Source organism: Vulpes vulpes, chromosome 12 (assembly GCF_048418805.1).
Source record: "Vulpes vulpes isolate BD-2025 chromosome 12, VulVul3, whole genome shotgun sequence".
NCBI classification, from domain to species: Eukaryota; Metazoa; Chordata; class Mammalia; order Carnivora; family Canidae; genus Vulpes; species Vulpes vulpes.
Genome location: NC_132791.1, coordinates 11013071 through 11031618, shown reverse-complemented (window position 1 = coordinate 11031618; position 18548 = coordinate 11013071). Strand labels below are relative to the sequence as shown.

At 40.5% G+C, this 18548-nt stretch overlaps 1 long non-coding RNA gene across 1 annotated transcript in view; it reads right to left on the bottom strand.

The window, feature by feature from the left end:
- Positions 1 to 11823: 11823 nt before the first annotated feature.
- Positions 11824 to 18548, bottom strand: part of LOC140594552 (uncharacterized) — a 163421-nt gene continuing 156696 nt past the window's right edge. Inside the window, exon 4 of the long non-coding RNA XR_011995426.1 lies at positions 11824 to 17301. This is a non-coding gene — a long non-coding RNA (uncharacterized lncRNA). The remainder of the gene's footprint in view (positions 17302 to 18548) is intronic.

Genomic DNA, 18548 nt, shown 5'->3' with positions numbered 1-18548 from the left:
TATTGGTGTTCAATTTGCCAACATATAGAATAACACCCAGTGCTCATCCCGTCAAGTGCTCACCTCAGTGCCTGTCACCCAGTCACCCCCACTCCCCTTCCACCTCCCCTTCCACCACCCCTAGTTTGTTTCCCAGAGTTAGGAGTCTTTCATGTTCTGTCTCCCTTTCTGATATTTCCCACTCATTTTTTTCTCCTTTCCCCTTTATTCCCTTTCACTATTTGTATATTCCCCAAATGAATGAGACCATATAATGTTTGTCCTTCTCCGATTGACTTATTTCACTCATGATTCTTGTTCAATGCCTTGATAAGGCAAAATGCTTGGGAGGCAACACAAATATCACTTTTTAAAAATAGATTTAAAAACACAAGCTCGCATCAAACAACACAAATACATATAAAATGACATTCATAAGTCCTAGAACTCATCGATGAAATAAAGGAGTTAAATTAGAAAAAAAAAAATAATGTCTTGGCCTGGAGATGTGAAGTTGTTGCCTTTTGTGGCTATTTAAGGTTGAGAGCCTTTGCTTTGGTGACCTCTTTGCTTGCTTTTTTTTTTTTGCTAAAATATAAAGTAATCTGCGTTCAGCCTAAATTTAATCCAGCCTTGTTTCCTTCTTCAGCCTCCTTCCATATTCCTGAGGCTTACTCTGCTCCCTGGTTCTCTCTTCAACCCCAGAACCTGGGAGTGTCTGTCCAGGACCCAGAAGCTTCCCACCCATTCTCTCTGTCTCATATGCTGCCTTTCAGCCCACCCTCCACACTTATAGCAGTCACACTGTTCCTTGTCCCTCAGAAGGAAGTCCTCAACATAGTGGGCAAGACTACTCTGTGACTTGGGGGCTCCCACCTCACCTGTGGCTGTGACTCTCTTCACTTCCATCACAATTCCTCCACTGAGCTCCCTCTCACCTCCCTACCCTTGCCCAGACTTCTCTCCCTTTCCCCTCTCTTCCTCTGCATAGCTCCTGCTTATCCGAGAGGATTCTAGTCCTGTCTCCCACCCCCAAGAAGCCCACCTTGGAATGCTTACCAACCCCTTCCCCGCTCTGCCATGGGTTGGCCGCCCTTATGGGTTCCCACAGCAGCATCCTGAGTTTGAGGCTACATTTTGCACTCATCACAACCAGCTACTGGTGGTTGGTTGGTCTCTCTTTCTTTCCCTCTCTCTCTCCACTAACCTAGGAACTCCCCTAAGGCAGAGACCCATTCTCAATCCTGTCAAAGTCCCTAGCAGGCCTGGAAAGTGCTACATGAAGACATGATAGATGTGCAGGATGGAATTCTTCAGGGTCTTGAATTTGCTTTGTAGCTGGGAATAGACACAGAAGAACTCATGGCTTCCTGTTTTTCCAACATTTCTAATTGTACACAGTGAGGCACTGCGCATATACTTGCTAGATGTTTTTGAGGTACTAAGAAACTTGTTTTGTCTGTAACTTAGCGCTCTGATGAAAAAAAAATCTGTGTTTATGTTTCTCAAGTAAGATAATTAGTTAGAAAGGCTTCACATTGTATAATTCCATAGATGCTATGCTGCTCACTAGTTACAAAAATAATTGAGTATGCCTCATAAAAATGACTTAATTTCACAAATGAGTTGTGCTCAAGTAAATATTTACTTCTAAATGCAATTTTGTTGAAAAACCTCTCAGAGCACTTTCATTAAGCTCACATGATGCATAGGCTGTGCAGTTATTAAATCATTATTCAGAGGGATGATAATTTTTAAATAAAGAGAAACATGTTTTCAATGCATCAAACATTTATTTAGGGCTGCTTACGTGCCAAGTCTTGAGGTGACCACAATCCCCTTGATTTCTCCCACTGGACATTTTCTCTCTCTCTCTCTCTCTCTCTGTCACACACACACACACACACACACACACACACACACTTCATTGGCAAGTCCAAAACAGAACACAATCTCTTACTTTCTCTCCATCACACCGCTCCAGCTCTGGCCAATGCCCAGTGGACTTCAACATCTCCTATTTCAGCTCATCATCTTTCTTTCTTTCTTCTTCTTTTTTTTTTCTTCCAAAACAATCGGAAAACATTTATTATACTGAAATGTATACATCTTACTATTAAAAAAAAAGTAGCAAATTTGCTGGTGCCATAATTTAACCTGTCTTTCTTTCTTCTTTTTAAATATTATTCATTTATTCGTGAGAGACACAGAGAGAGAGCCAGAGACATAGGCAGAGGGAGAAGCAGGCTCCCTGTGGGGAGCCTGATGTTGGGGCTCAATCCCAGGATCCTGGGATCACACTCTGAGCCAAAGGCAGACACTCAACCACTGAGCCACCCAGGCGTCCCTCAACTCATCATCTTTCAATCCATTTTCTGCACAGCGGCCAAGCAACCTTTGTGAAATTTAAGCCATATTATCAAACTCGTCTAATGCCTTCCAATGACTCCCCAAATTACTTAGAATAAACTCCAAACTCCTTATGTGGACAACAAAGCCCCACATGACCCAGTCACTGTCCCCTTCTGATACACCACTGTCCCCAAAATCTCTGTGCCTCAACTGAGCTGGGCAGTTCTCTTTTCTCCACCTTGATCACCCAAGTGGGTTCAGTTCTCATCCGAGCAATTTTGCAATCACTGTTCCTTGTCCCTAGAATGCTCTCTCCCCAGACCTTTGCATAGCTGACACTTCATCATTCAGCCCTCAGCCAGAACCACTTCCTCTGAGAGAGCTTTCCTTCTTTCCTTCCTTCTACTACGTAACTCTGTTTTATTTTCTTCATGACACCTCCCTCTCACTGAACTTAGCTTGCTTCTTTGTCTATCTTTGATTGTTTGCCTCCTCTCCCCAGCCCCTCTGAATAAATATCTCCATGTGAATATGGATCCAGTTTGACTTGTTCACAGCAGTATCCCAGGGCTTAGGATGGTTTCTAATCCAGTGTACCTGTTCAGTGACATTTGTCGAATAAAAAAACTAAGACATGACCATTTGTAAGCCATTTTCTTTTCTCCCCCAGCTGTCTTAGGATATTCTGTATTATTATTATTATTATTTTAAAATATTTTATTTATTTATTCATAAGAGACAGAGAGAGAGAGGCAGAGACACAAGCAGAGGAAGAAGAAGGCTCCCTGTGAGGAGCCCGATGCAGGACTCAATCACGGACCCTGGGATCATGACCTGAGCCAAAAGCAGATGCTTAACCACTGAGCCACCCAGGTGCCCCATGGGTAGTCTGCATAATTATTGATAGCCAGTGTATATTCCCGACACTTTTGATAATGATACATAAAAATAGAACGTTTCTGGCAAATAAAAAAGTAAATGAAGATTTTCTGAGCTAAAGAAGGACCTCTGAGTATGGAAAATGTTTCCCCAAGGGTAGGTCCACAAAGATCTCCGTTTTTCTAAGACATTTCCTATAAGTATACAGCGACTATGTGGTGGTCGCATTTTAATAATGCATTAAAAGATCATTTCCATCATTTTTAGTCTTAATTTTCAGAGCATAAGAATTAATAATTTGATTTAAACATTATCACTTCCTTGCCTTCTGATGAAGGTCTTAGCATTTCCAATAGGCCAAAGGCAGACATAAAGCAGGGAGAAGAAAGACCTTCCTTCTTAGATTACCAACCACCTGCCACTGGAAGAGGACCTAGAGGAATCGAGTCCGCTCATTATATCCTAAGTATCCACATAGATTGTGATACAAATAAATTAACTTTGAGCTGAGAGAAGAAGAAGAAAAAATACACGACCTCTGCCTGAAAGATCATTCATTGATTTGTAGAATTAAATAGAAAACAGGGCAATCTGAGACAAGCGCTATCATGGGAGTGAAGAGGTTCTAGACCCTTTCCCTCCTCACCCTTTGATTATAATGAGAGTGTCCCAAAGGCTTCTGCTTCCCTTCCAGTTCCTTCTCTGCAAGGAAGTGAGTGCTCTGTCCTCTACTCACGGCCTCCAGAATAGTATGAACTCATTAGCATCCATACAAGGCAGGTCAAGTTTTGGTCAAGCTGAGCTCCGTCGCTTCACTTCTGGACCTCTCTCTCTCTCCACGTGTCTTTCAATCCTCTGAAACCAAAACCCTTGTAGATGCCAATCAAGCCAGCTTGGCCTTTCCTCCATGTTAGGAACATCCTGTTCCCTCCACCTCCATTCGATTCCACTCTCCATTTCTTAGCCTGGCTGATACCTCCTCATTGCTAAAGGTTCACTCGAGACGATTTCTGATCTAGAAGATCTATATGCTCCCCTTCACCTTTACTTTCTACCACAGGTGCCTCCTCTTTATTGCTATCGTTCTTCATGCTTGGATCCACCCTGGGACTTAGCCCACCTGACAGACCAGAGATTTATGACCAAATGCCACTCCAGAGAAGGAGCGAGCACATCGTACTCAGATACAGCATGATGGGGAGAGCTCCTGGAGTTACTGTGTAGACTGCATTTAGCCAGCTTCTTCTGGAGAAGCAGTGATGGCTAAACAGGATGGCCAGAGAAAGATGGAAGAGTGGGCAATGAAAGGATGGCTCAGAAATGGAACTTCTGGCTTTAGTTTGCTCTTTGAATGTTTCTCTGTTAGGAGGCACACTTTCTGTTTAATTAAAAAAAATTTCTTTTTAAATTTTAATTCCAACTAACATACCATCTTATGTTAGTCAGGTGCCTGATATAGTGATTCAGCAATTCTCTACATGACTCTGTTCATTGTGAAAAGTGTTCTCTTCATCTCCTTCATCTATTTCATCCATCCCTCCACCCGCCTCCCCTCAGGTGACCATCAGTTTGTTCTCTATAGCTAAGAGTCTGTTCTTGGTTTGTCTCTCTCTCTCTCTCTTTTTTCCTTTGCTCATTTGTTTTGTTTCTTAAATTCCATATATGAGTGAGGTCACATGGCATTTGTCTTTCCCTGAATGACTTACTTCACTTACCATTATACTCTTCAGATACCTGCCTATTGTTCCAAATGGCAAGACTTCATTCTTATGGCTGAGTAATATCCCATTGTGTGTGTGTGTGTGTGTATAATATATATATGATATATATTATATATATGAAATGATATATATGTATATGATATATATGTATGATATATATCATATATATGATATGTATGATATATATGAAATATATGTATACATGAAACCCTGTTTTATATATATAAAATCCTGTTTTTATACTACTATATCACTCATATATATGATATATATGAATATATATATATATACACACACACATGAAATCCTGTTTTATAGATATATAAAATCTTGTTTTTTTATATCACTTCTTTATCCATTCACCTATCCATGGATGCTTGGGTTGCTTCCATAGTTTGGCTATTGTAGATAAAGCTGCAATAAACATAGGGGTGCATATATCCTTTCAAATTAGTGTTTTTGTATTCTTTGGGTAAATACTCAGTAGTGCAATTATGGATCGTGGGATAGTTCTATTTTTTTTAAAGATTTATTTATTTGAGAGAGAGAGAAAGAGAGAGTGAGCACATGAACAGGGGAAGGGGGCAGAGAGAAAGGGAGAGAAAGAATCCTCAAGCAGACTCCCAGCTGAGCACAGAACCCGATGCCCGACTGGATCTCAGGACCCTGAGATCATAACCTAAGCCGAAATCAAGAGCTGGCTGGCCACTTAACTGACTGAGCCACCCAGATGTCCCAGATAGTCCTATTTTTAATCTTTTGAGGAACCTCCATCCTGTTTGCACAGTGGCTGCATCAGCTTGCATTCCCACCAACAGGATATAAGGGTTCCTCTTTCTCCATCCTCGCCAACATTTGTTGTTTCCTATGAGCCAGGACACTGTTCTTAATGCAGCAGACCTCACAGAAGAAAAGAAACAGAAACCATCTATGTGTCTCTTTTCTCTCACCCAATCTCCTTTTGAAGCAGTGGTAAAAGAAACTCTTCTGCAGGTGGCTAGGGTGCTTTGACTATGTCCTCCAGGTTATACTTGCTTTCCACTGCTGAAACCAAACTGGTATTAGCGCCCTGCCTCCAACAGCTGCACCAATTAGATAACTTGCCATGGGCAAGTTATTGAACATTTCTGCCCTCTCTGAAGGCAGGTCTGTTTTTTTACACAGCTCTACACATGCCACCTGCCTCCCCACACATTCTACATATGTGTATACATGTACTTTCAGGTTTTATAATAAATCATTCATTCATTTATTCCCTCAATATGCATTTACTGAGACATACTGAGTTACTGAGGATACAAAGCTGAGTAAGTCATAGAGTAATATTAACTATGCAGCTTTTCCATTTTGAAGAATCTTGGAGGTTTTTCATTATTGTTTGGTTTTGTTTTGTTTCCATCACCTCGAATGGCTAATGGACTTGAGCTCCTAACTGTCTACAGTTCTTAATTTCTTAACTAGGGGTGTTCTTTGGGGCATTTCATAATGAGGTCCCTCACTTATTCCCAGAGATGATTTAGTTTTATTTTTTCCAAATTGCTTTGTCAGGGCGATAACGAATCTTCCATCCTTCATGTAAATATCAGACTCTGGAAAAGCTTTCTCTGCCCTTGCCCTTCTCAGTATTAATTATTAGCAATTTCCTCTTCAGTGCCCCCATAAGCATGCTGACATTGCATTTCTCTCACTTGATTGAGATGCATTCGGTTCCATGACAGCTGTGAAATTTAATTTCCCTCTGAGCTCCAGCACATTGCCCAGGGCCTGGTATGCAGTGGATGCTCAGCTAGTGTGGTCCTGAATAAATCTAACCAGGCACAGATATATCTGCTCTGCTCTATTGAAGTCATTGTCTCATTCAAAAGAGCACTTCTGTTAGTCTGGAGGACAGACGTGTCATGCCAGCCTGTTAATCACCCCAAATAGTGGAATGGCTCTGCCTTGCTGTAATGGCCTTGTGGAGATGTATGACCTAGCAGCTCTTGATGTGTTGAGCTCCACTCTTAGTCACCATGGGAAGGACCCAAAATGAGCCCCAGATCTGAGTGAATGGGAGGACGTTAATGAGTGGCCTGGATGAATTAGACAGGCCTGGTTTGCTTCATATTGTGCCTCATCCAGTTTCCATGCATCTTAGAAAAATAAGGACAAATATTTAGGCAATGTTGCAAGCCAAATAAAACAAAAATGTTTTGTGATGTATGTGTGGGTCACTGAAGGAGCGTATAGAATGCATACCAAATGCCCGCCTAGGGAATTGTTGAAGGGAGAAGCTAGATGTCTTGGAGGATTTGGCAGGAAGGCTGCTGAGAACTGTGTGCAGCCCATCAGAGCATCACAGTTCCGTGTCTGGGCTTATATAACAGTGGAAATGAGGCCCTGGGCTTCCTCGCAGAAGAGAACAGCAAGGCTGACAGGCATGAGTATGGATCACTTTGGCACTACTTATTGTTCCTGCCACTACTTACTGCTTCTAATAAAATCCACAGCCTGGCAGTTTGTTCGCTACCTCACAAAGGGAGGTCTCACCAGAGAAGAGCAGTACGTGGCCAATCTAATAATATTTCATTATCTTTAACATGGTAAATGTTAGGGACCTGAAATGCATCAGAGAAGAAACAGCTTAATTAGACACATATTTCTCCATCAATTCATTGTTTATTCAATGTGGGTCACTCACAGACAGGGGGAGGGGAGTCTAAAAGGCAACCAAACAAAGAAGATCCTCATTCTCCTCCTCCTCACCCATTCTGTTGTGCTTTAATGGAAGTCGTAAGTGAAACAGATGGGAAGCTAGAAGTATATCTTCTTGTCTACAAGGACGTACTCTGAGGTGTGTTCTGTGGTGTCTTTGAGCACTAAGCATGTGACAATTTATTCTCTCTCCTAACCACTATTCTTCCAAGGTATTTTTAACTGTGAAATATGACGTATGTACACAGAGGAGCTTAAACCTATAGACATTGAGTTTACAAAATGTTGTTGAAAACCCATTTACCACCACCCACGTGTGGAGATGGTCACCAGCACCCTAGAAGATGCCCTTCCTAATCCTGATGCCCAACTCCTCCCATCTGCCATGGTCCCCAGCCTCCTAATCCTCAGGGTAATAATTTTGTTTATCTTCACTGTTTAACCATTTTTCTATCCCTCCTGAAACAATATACTCTTCATCTGCGTTAAAACTTCATATAAACAGACTTCTTATTGTGTGTATTTTGAGTACGATTTCTTTTATCCTACATTGTTTTTCAGATTCATCCATGGTGTTGTATGTATCTGTAGATTCTTTTTTATTGCTATATAATACCCATCATGTAACTACTCTGTGACATTTTGATCCATTCTACTGGTTGACGACTATTTACATTGCTTCCAATTTTTGGCTGTTTGGATCAATGCTAATATAAATATCTGTGTTGGAATTTCCTAGTACATATGTGTACACATTTATGATATCTGCTTAGGGTAGAGATTTCTGGAGAAATGATTATTCGTATCTTCAACTTTGATAGATATGGGAAAATGTTTTAATACAACAAATATCATAGTATCTTTACTAATAAAAAGCATTTGATTTTAATGTGGGTAAATACACTAAGAAGTTCTAATGGACAGATGATTCAAGCTAATTTTGGGGATTTATCACACACACACACACACACACACACAAACACGAACACAAAGACATCAGAATGTCACTATGCCTATTTTACCAAGAAAACAGTGGATTTCCTTTACTGTGAATATTTTCTTAGCCCCTTATTCCAGGGGTTCAAACTGGGAATGGGAAATCATAAAATGGTAGATGTACACATATTTCTTACTTAACTGAGAACATATATTTTTTTAGAATTAGGATGGTTTTCTGTCATACAATAGAAGATAACATTGGCCTTCTAGTACTTGCTCTATCCAAGGTTCTAGAAGAATAAATGAAGATATTAAAAAACTTAATAGGTAGAAAATGTTTGGGAAAAGTGAGATAAGGACATGTGTTCTGAAGGAGAGGTAACAGAAACATGATCTCAGCACCCTGGTTTCAGAAAGGCCCTGGTGGGGAACAGCAGATAGATCTCATAGCAAGATTTTAAAAGAAATAGATGCATTTATTTAACAAACATTGTATTGTGCTAATTACAGGCCAGACACACTCCTAGACCCATGAGTGGACTCTCAGGAGGGAATATGTTAGATGAATTTTCCAACAGGATGCAAAGCCTCATCATAGGGAGGCCTCTTGTCTCTGGAGGTATGGGGCCTCAGAGAATGTTCTATGAGCTGTGTGGGGTGATTGATATACAGGGCATGAGAGCTGTTCTGCCCTAACTTTGTGGCCATGGGCAAGTTATTGAACATTTCTGGACCTTAGTTTTATGATCTGTAAAAAGGGAAAGGAGAGTTAATAATAATACCTTCCTTATCAGAGCTGTGGGTATGGGAGTGGCTGCATGTTTTGCATGATGCTTGGCACATAATACATACTCAGGATATCAGCTGTTTTGTTTGCTATTGTGGTTATGCCAGATGACCTCGAAGGTAACTTCAGATGCTTATATTCTATATTTCCACACAAGTAGTAAGCAGAGCATAGACTGATGATTGATTGATTGATTTGACAAAGACCATCATCTACATTTTGGCTGCTGTATTTGTGAAGTGCATGAACTTTGGCAAGTTATAGTTTGTAACTTGTCTCTCATTTGTAAAAGAACAGTAATCATAGTCACCAAGTGGTAGCCAGAGTGATCAATGGGTATGTAGTGTAAAAAGTATAGCATGTGCCTGGGGATCCAGTTGACCCCGGTGATCTCCTTGTTTCTAGGCAAGCTACTTATTTCCCCCAGAATTCTATTTGTTTTTGGTAAAATAAGGAGAACAATACCTGCCACAGTTTAATACAGGTAAAGACCCTGGGATGGGCATAATCTGTAGTGAGGCCTGAGCCCTATCTTCCCTCTCTGGGTTTCTGTTCACTTTTCTATAAAATGGAGAAAATGATGCCAGTCTTTTCTAACTCACAGGATTCTTGTATCAAATAAGATAATGGAAGTGAAATCACTTTTTAAAGTAAGAGGAGCATGACAATAATAATTTAAATTAGCAAGAACCTTAAGCAGAGGACCAGGATTAATACTGCCTAGCTTTATTTGAAAAAAAAAGCGAATATGAAAAAAAAAGCTTTTAACATTCAAGATCCTTCCAAGTATCGTATTCATTTATTTATTCGATGACTCAATGAACATATGCTAATCAGAGTATTTTCCTAGTAGAATCGTCTTTTAAAGTTATTCTGATCTAGTTCAAAAGATAATCTCATAGCAATAATCAGAGAAAGAGGGATACAAAAGTAAATAAAGGAAGAAATTGTGATTAAGGGAATAATAAGAGCATATAAAAAATAAAATGAAGTCAGAGGCAAGATTAATCCATGAAAACTAAGATATAAATCTATACTCTGATAAAGATAGGCTACATGTTTTACTCATAGGGGACAATGCAAAGAGAAAAGCAATCGGTTATTGAATGTTTTTCAAAGAGTCACCCATTGACTTTGCATCAGAATAACCAGGGATGCTTTATTTCCTTTTTCTGTCACTTGACCACCTGAAATTCCACACATGTTCACGTTGCTGTGAATATTTGACAGAAGCCCTAATGCCTTAATGCAGAGTTATCAAATCACCATGTTGTACTCCTGAAACTACTGTTAACATTGTGTGTCAACTATAATTCAATACTTTTTTTATTTAAAAAAAAAAAGCCCTAATGCCTATGTAAAGCTGCTCTGTTATTTGGAATTCAGGATACAAGGAATAATACCCATGGCACCCTTGGTAAAACCTTTGGAAAATAATTTGGCAAAAGTGGTAAAAAATGTTAACAATCAATATTTGAAATTCTTAATCTTTTTCCTAAAAAGTGATTCAATGAAAAGAAAAATAAAGACTAAGAAATAAAGAGGATAATTGCAACTCTATGACTGGCTAAATTGAAAACAACCTGGATGCACAAAAATAGAGAAATTCCTAGTTAAAACATAGAATACCTTTTCCATTGATTACTCTGGAGACAAAAAACAATAATCATGACTTTACCAAATTGGCTCAGTTTCCTCACTGAAACTTGGAGAGTGGAATTTAAAATGACTGCATTGATGTAAAATATATAAAGTGAAGACTAGAAAATAAAACTCAAAATAGTATGATATTTTATTATGGATGTATCATAAATGATTTGGTTTCGCATTTTTTAAATTGTCTTTTATTTTGCTTGGGTTTTGGCTGTGTGTGTGCTTTTCATTCAAGCCTAGGCCAATTTATTATCTCCATTAATGTGCATTATTAGAAAATGAAGAATCAAGCTTTAATTATTTCTACTCTTCCATTTCTGGGCAAGGTTAGGGTGGAAATAAGCAGTGAGGCGAATAGGCAAAGCTTATAACATCACTGAGAGAATCAAGAAAGACCATGGAAATATAAATTCTATGCATAACCCTCAACATCTCTTGGGTTTTTGGGGTGTGTGTGTGTATATGTGCGTGTGTGTGTGTGTTTAAGCATGCTTTTCTTGGCAGCTGCATTTATCAGCATATGTGAAAATATTATCCAGGGTGCATTCTGTATTTTCAGATATGTGACATGATAACATCCCTTAAAGAAAGAGATTTGGTGGTGAACATCCATCAGTTTTCACTCATGGGACTCCCTGAGGCAAGACCTTCTGTCCCATGTCAACATCCCCCCCATTCTCCCCAGCGAAACTGGGAGATATAAGGAGAGATAGCATCTCAGCATCTTGTCATCATTGCCTTCCTCACCCCCGATCCACCAAACCTCCTTCCTCTTGTGCAGGCCAAAATGACAGGAGGAAAAATGTTGCAGCTATTGCCTTTTTTTTTTTTTAAAGAAATAATGTCAAAGATAAACAATGTTTACAGATTTAACCCAAATGTTAGTCATAAAATGATCTTCCAATGCTTGGATGTGTAATAAGGCATCTAGCGCCAAGTTAATACTGTCAACAAAAAACCCATCCAACTTTCTAAACTGTCTTCATCTGAACTTGGGGCAGCTCTCAAGATACTATGAGGGATAATCCCATAAAACAAGTCAAAGGGTGTATTTGCCTAGGTTTTGTACCATTAGATCCTAATTTTTCTCCCATTACAAGAGAGCATAGAGTTCTTTGAGGAATGATGTGGGGGGCAGGAAGGGAGGGGAGTCCCTTGTTCAGCTGTCCTTTCCAGAAAGAATAAAGCACTAGATCACTCTTTTCAGGACCAACCCTCTGCTTTTTAAAAGGCATGTGAAACTCTCTTTCTTTAGCCACTACAACATTGCACTTGATAGTCATGTTCCCCTCAATGATGGTGCAAAGAAAAGATACATAAACTGTGTTGTGAGCCATAGTCACAAGAACCCTGGGTCTTATACTTCTGAATTTGGGGTAGACAGTGGGGTTTTTAGAAACTGAAAAGTTTTCTCAATATTCTTGGGGGCGGTAGCCCAAGCCGAAGTGACAACCCTTTCCCTAATTAACTTAACGCTTCTAACTTTCTTCTCCCCAAAGAAAATTGAATTGGCTCAATTTGCTGTCATTCAGCTTGGAACATCTCTATTGGTAAAAGTTTCCGCCAAGACATCTCTGAAGTAGCTGGCTTCCTCCAGCTGATCTGTCCAGTCAGCGGTGCCCAGGAGCAGAGTTGGTTTTTCTCCAAGCACCCTGGGACAGTCATAGTGATTTATGTAAAAAAAAAAAAAAATTTTCCGTTTAATACTCTTTCATCCAAAGCATTTTGTGCATGTGGAATTTTGGGCTCTATAAACTCCTTAAATCCTCTTTATTATAGGGAGATGGTTCTATAGGTCCAAAAGGGTGCTTGGAGGATGAGTTATATTGCACACCAATTCCAACCACACATGGGAGGCCTTCCTCTCCCCTTTGTTGCAGAGCTTGTAATACAAGAAGAGGACAAGGCTTGTTTTCCACTGGAATAGTGTGGGACAACTATAAAAGCTTCTTAAAGTAATTATAATAATTATGCTGACTCCTTTTTTTTTTTCTCAGCGCCCACTAGAATAAAACAATTTAGCTATGACAGTGCTGATATTTAAATGGGTTCCTCTACTTATTGTTGGTACTAAACTTAGGGATAGAGAGAATCTGAAAAGCCCTAAAGGTCTTCCTGGCCTTCCCGAAATGTTTTTCACTGGTAGGTGGAAATGCACACTACTTTGCCTTTATTTCCTTACAGCACTTAGCACCCTCTTCAAAATGCAAATATTAGCCAAAGATATCCATACAAGATGGTCAGTTGACAAAAGGATATAACTTCTCTTTTCCTACATCCTTACTGAAATTATCACAAGGTCATTTTTTAAAAACTAGGAAAAGGCTGTCTTTGTGCATCCTGGGGAACAATCCCTCTATTATAGGGACCTCTGCTAAACGGAACCAAAAAGTTAAGAGGAAGTTGAGGAGGCAGTTGTCAGTCCCATGTCTGAGAAAGTAAAGAAGCGGAAGAGATCCATGGCAGCCCCTGAAATTTCCAAGTGGAAAAAGGCAAGAAGAACACACAGGATAAACAGGAAGCTCTGCATTCAGACACTTTTACAGTAATTATCATGGTTCTGACACAGAAACTTTGCCAGAAAGTTAGCAAAGGAACTGAGTTTTCCTCTACTCACCAGGCTCTGGTACTGGGCTACGGCACACTTTGTACCTGGACCAGAAATAAGATCGGATGCGAAACCAGATGCGGGAAGGTGACCCTTGGAACAATGATTTAAGCAAACATAGAGAACAGGCAAACAGGCTTATAGCTTCAGCTCTCCTCCTTCTCCCCTCCGACTACACTTTATCAGTCGACTGGAAATAAATATGGATATCCTCTTACCCTCCAGCCGATGATGCAGGGGACCAGGTGAACAGAGAAGGGAAGCTTATTTGCACGCCTGGTAATTTTTAATTGGAGGGATGGGGCGGGCAGGGGAGTTGGAGGAGAAGGAGAAAGCTAATTTTGCAAAAATGGTCTCAACCCTGGCAGAAGGCATAAATCAGCATAAAAGAAAGAAAGCTGCACAGAGACAGAAGGGAAGAGAAACTGCCAAGAGTGAATGACGCATGTTGCCTTCCCAACTCCACGTTCAGGTTGGTAGCTAGAAACCAGAGTGCAGAAGTTTTTACACCACAGAAATAGGCAAATTCAACAAATCGGGGCTTCCCCTCCTACCCTTTGGAGAGCCTGCTGTTAAATATTTACCATGACTGGATTAAAAGCAAGCATTTAAGGGGAGGTCAGGCCTAAAACTTAGTAAGCACCTTTGACACCCATGCAACCTTATGATATAGTTATTACCCAACTTTGCAGGATAAGTAGCTGGGAGTCAGAAGAAGTTAAATTATTTGCACAAGGTCCCACCCAGCTAGAAAGCGGCCGAACTTGGACTCAAACCCAGCTTTGTCTAGCTGACTCCAAAGCCCATGGTCTTTCCACCGTGTTATGCGGTTTTGCTAAAATCCAAAGTCCATGATTCTAGATGGCTCACTGACAGCACTTGCTTATCACATTAATTCTCCTTAGCATTTTTATTTCCCCCAGTGACATTCAGGCATCTGAGAGGCCACTGCAGCACTTCCAGCACATTCATCAGCCTTGCTCCCATGGCTCCAAAGTCAGCCTCCCCATTAAGATCCGTCTTCAAAGAAACTGTCCCAGAGTCCAGCAAATTGGAGTTCAGTAACCACTCTGCATTTTCTGACATTGGGAAGATATATTACTACACTCGGGTGACTGTGATGTTTAGAACAGCTTTGGAAGAGTATTGTATCAATTATATTATCCCTTTGGGAGCCCTATTAACATTAAAATGTCTTATGAGACTAGCTAAAGACTTGAACAAAGAAAACCTCTCCTACAAAGGCTTCTTCATATTTTATAGTTGTTAAGGACTGAAAAAAAAAATCCACCTTGCCTCTCCCTTTGCATATGACACTAGGATAAATGGCTCTTCTTGGACTATTTTAATCAAATTATCTCAGAAAATGAGGGGTTATCTCAGATTACCTCAGACCAAAAGCAATGCTGTGTAGGAAGTGATGTGAGGCAGTATGGGTAGGAATTACCCATACCTGGGTTTGAATTCTGGCTCTCCTACTTACAATATCAACAAAGCAATAAGAAATGTAGTTATAATTTACTGAGCAACTATCATGGGCCAGGGGCCTTATATTAAAATAGTCTATTTTTTTTTGAATTCCCACATCAACAGAGCAACGTAGCTATTCTTCTTCCTTTAAACATGGGGAAATGAAGACAACAAGAGGCTCATAAATGAAGGCATCTCAGACAGGTAGTGTGGCGGGCAGCTTCACATCCTTGTGTGATCTCCTCCTCTTTGGCGTGGGCTAGATCTAGTCACTTGCTACTAGTGGATAGAACACAGCAAGTGAGACGGGCTGCCAAGATTAGACTAGAAAAGACTGACTGCCACCTTGCTTATACTCTCTCTTTTGCTTGCTCATTTTGCGGGAGCCAGCTGCCTTTGTTGTCAGCCACCCTCTGGAGAAACCCATGTGGTGAGGAATAGAGGGCAGCCACTTGCCAACATCCCATAAGGAACTAAGTCCTGCCAACATCTTCTGATTGAACTTGGTCATGGATCTCACCTCAGCTGAACCCTGTGATGACTGGCCCTGGCCGACACCTCGATTGCAGTCTTATAGGACACTCCAAGCCAGGAGATCCAGCTTAGCCCTGCCAGGATTCCTGAGCCACAGAAACTGTGAGCTAATAAGTGTGTGTTATTTGAAGCTGCTAAGTTAGCGAGTAATTTGTTATGCAGCAATAGATAATTAATACAGGTGGTAAGATACCAAGATGAGGTCTGAAGCCAACTTTCCAACTTCAAAGCACAAGCTCCTTTCCCTGAGCTAAATGGTCCCTTTAAAAGCCGTGTGGACTTTGGGAAAATTACTAAAAGTCTCTGAAACTCATCATCTACATGAATAAAATAGGAATGATGCCTATACCACAGTGTTTGGGGGCAGCTTAAACGAGATAACATATGTAATGTCTTTGGCTTCATTGTCAGTTGAAATATAAAAGCAGAGAAAACAGTGAAAGGTTATCAGAAGACAATGTCTTAACAATGCCAGGCAGTAAATGATGGGGAGCCTGAGAAATAGTTCGAGGGCAGACTGCAGGCAGCAAGACCAGAAGTGCAGGCAGCGCGCAGTAGTCATGTGACTTAAGTCCAGCCAATTTACATCCTGGGCCCAGTTTCCCAGGGACATGGTGATAACGATGTACACCTTACGGGAGACTCCTGGGGATTAAATGAGATCATGTTTGTGGACTCACCCAGACAGGACCTGGCATATAATGGATAGCTAGATGGATACTAGCCAGTTTTACATAATTTTCCTAATTAGCATGATTTTTACGAATCATGATGGTGTTTCAGGGACCTGTGTGCAGCTGAGTACAACTTCTGGATCAAGGCCTTTTCAGAAATCCTCATTATTCTGTACTCCCTCTCTACTCCTTACAAACATCAGCTAAGTCTCAACATCCATACGTTGGTTCTCCACCTCGACTTCTTTTCCCGGATCTATTTATCAGATCTTGCAGCAGAGCTATAACCAACAGTTACACCCTACAACAGAGAAAGGCTCCATCTATGTTAACCTGTACAGGGATTCATCTGAGGAATTGGTCTTCAGGTATGTGGCTCCCTGATGACATGGGTGCCACTACTGACGTCCCCACAGAAAATAGACATGACACACAGTAGGCACTCACAATGACCTACTTGATATCTTTGAGAGTAGGAGAAGAAACTATACAGAGCCTGCTTCTTTTTTAAAAAAAAATTATTAATTTATTCATGAGAGGCACTGAGAGAGGCAGAGACATAGGCAGAGGGAGAAGCAGCCTCCCTACAGGGAGCCTGATGTGGGACTCAATCCCTCCAGGACCCCTGGGATCACACCCTGAGCCAAAGGCAGATGCTCAACCACTGAGCTACTCAGATGCGCCCAGATCCTGTTTCTTTTCATGTCCCTAGGGTCTGGCAAAGGGCCTTGCTTGGAGTAGGTACTCAAACATTTCCCAAATTAATGAAAGAACTGAAAAACCATGCTGGCTTTTTTTGCTCTTCCTAGACAATCATTGTTTGATTTTCTAGAAGGCAGTGTGTCCATCAAAAATTTTAGTTCATACGATTTGTTACTGTACTGGATATATGCAACACTTACGCTTTTGTGTTTTCTTTTTCCCTATTGTCTTCTCTTATATCCTGGCAAATCCGGCTGAAAAATACAAGGGTTTGCCTCCCATACACAGATTCAGGATCTACTCAGTTTCCTATGAAAATGAAATGAAAGAAAACAAAAGAAGTGAACATCAGTGATGGCCATTATATATATTTTGCTTAGTGTGAGTTTACTCAGGTGCTGAAGCCACATAGGACTGCTGTTAGCCAGGATTCATTTCTATGGCCACACAAGACTCTCTCACTGGAGGCACTTGGGCCCAGTCACCTTGTTTTTAAACCTCAAAGATAATGTGGACATATTTAAGGATGTAGAAGGTCATATAGTTAATCCTCCACTGAACAGCCCTATAAGTTTATATAAATCACCACAGCCCACTAGCGTCAAGGAAGTCGATGAGGATAATCATTGGCATTGCATTTTGTACGCTACCCATTGATTTATTTCCCCTAGACCAAATCAAAACTACCAAATACGCAGACCCAAAGAATTTGCACAGACGATCTAGGGATGGTTATTTTATAAAGGTCACAACTTCACTTATCCCCCTGTTTTTTAATGCATTTGTTCCATGGGATTGGGATGCTGAGGAGTTAAGGAAAGAAGAGAAAAGATTTATATAGCTAGAAAAATCAGCAAGATGTGAACCACATTTTAGAATTAGAACCAGCAGTTGTATTAAAAGGGGGAAAAAACCATCCCTGGACTTAGAATTTAACACGTGTGTGGGTGTGTGTGTGTGTGCGCGTGTGTGTACATGGACATGCTTATCCTTGGCCTCCTTTAACTGGCGGAGTAAATTCAAATCACTTCATTCCTGAGAGCCTCAGTATCCTTATCTGTAAAATGGACAAAATCATTCCGACTTCCCTCTGGCCCTGTGGTGGCGTTTCAGGGAAACATTTAAAAGAAACACCAAAGTGCCAGGCATTAGCTCTGGGCAATAGCAGGCGCGCAGTAAAAGTTTGTTAAATCTCAATATGAATTGGAATGGCTAGCCACAAATGAAGCATAATTAGAAAATAAAACTTTGAATGGTTAGTGGTGAAAATAAAAATGTTTTTTTTCCTCCCTATTCTATTTTCTATTTAACACTGGGCATACTGTCACAATTAAGGGCCCGGACTTTGTGACAGTTACTGCCACAGAAACAGCCGGATTTATTAATACCAATAATAATAATAAACAATAGTTATTGCATTCACCACGTTCACATCGTTTAAATTAAAATCCAAATCTCTAGGTTTTGCTAAGAAAAACATGAAAAATGTCTACCTCTGCAGGAACAAGTTTCACTTTTCAGAAAACTTGAATGTCCTCCATGGTTGGACCACCGAG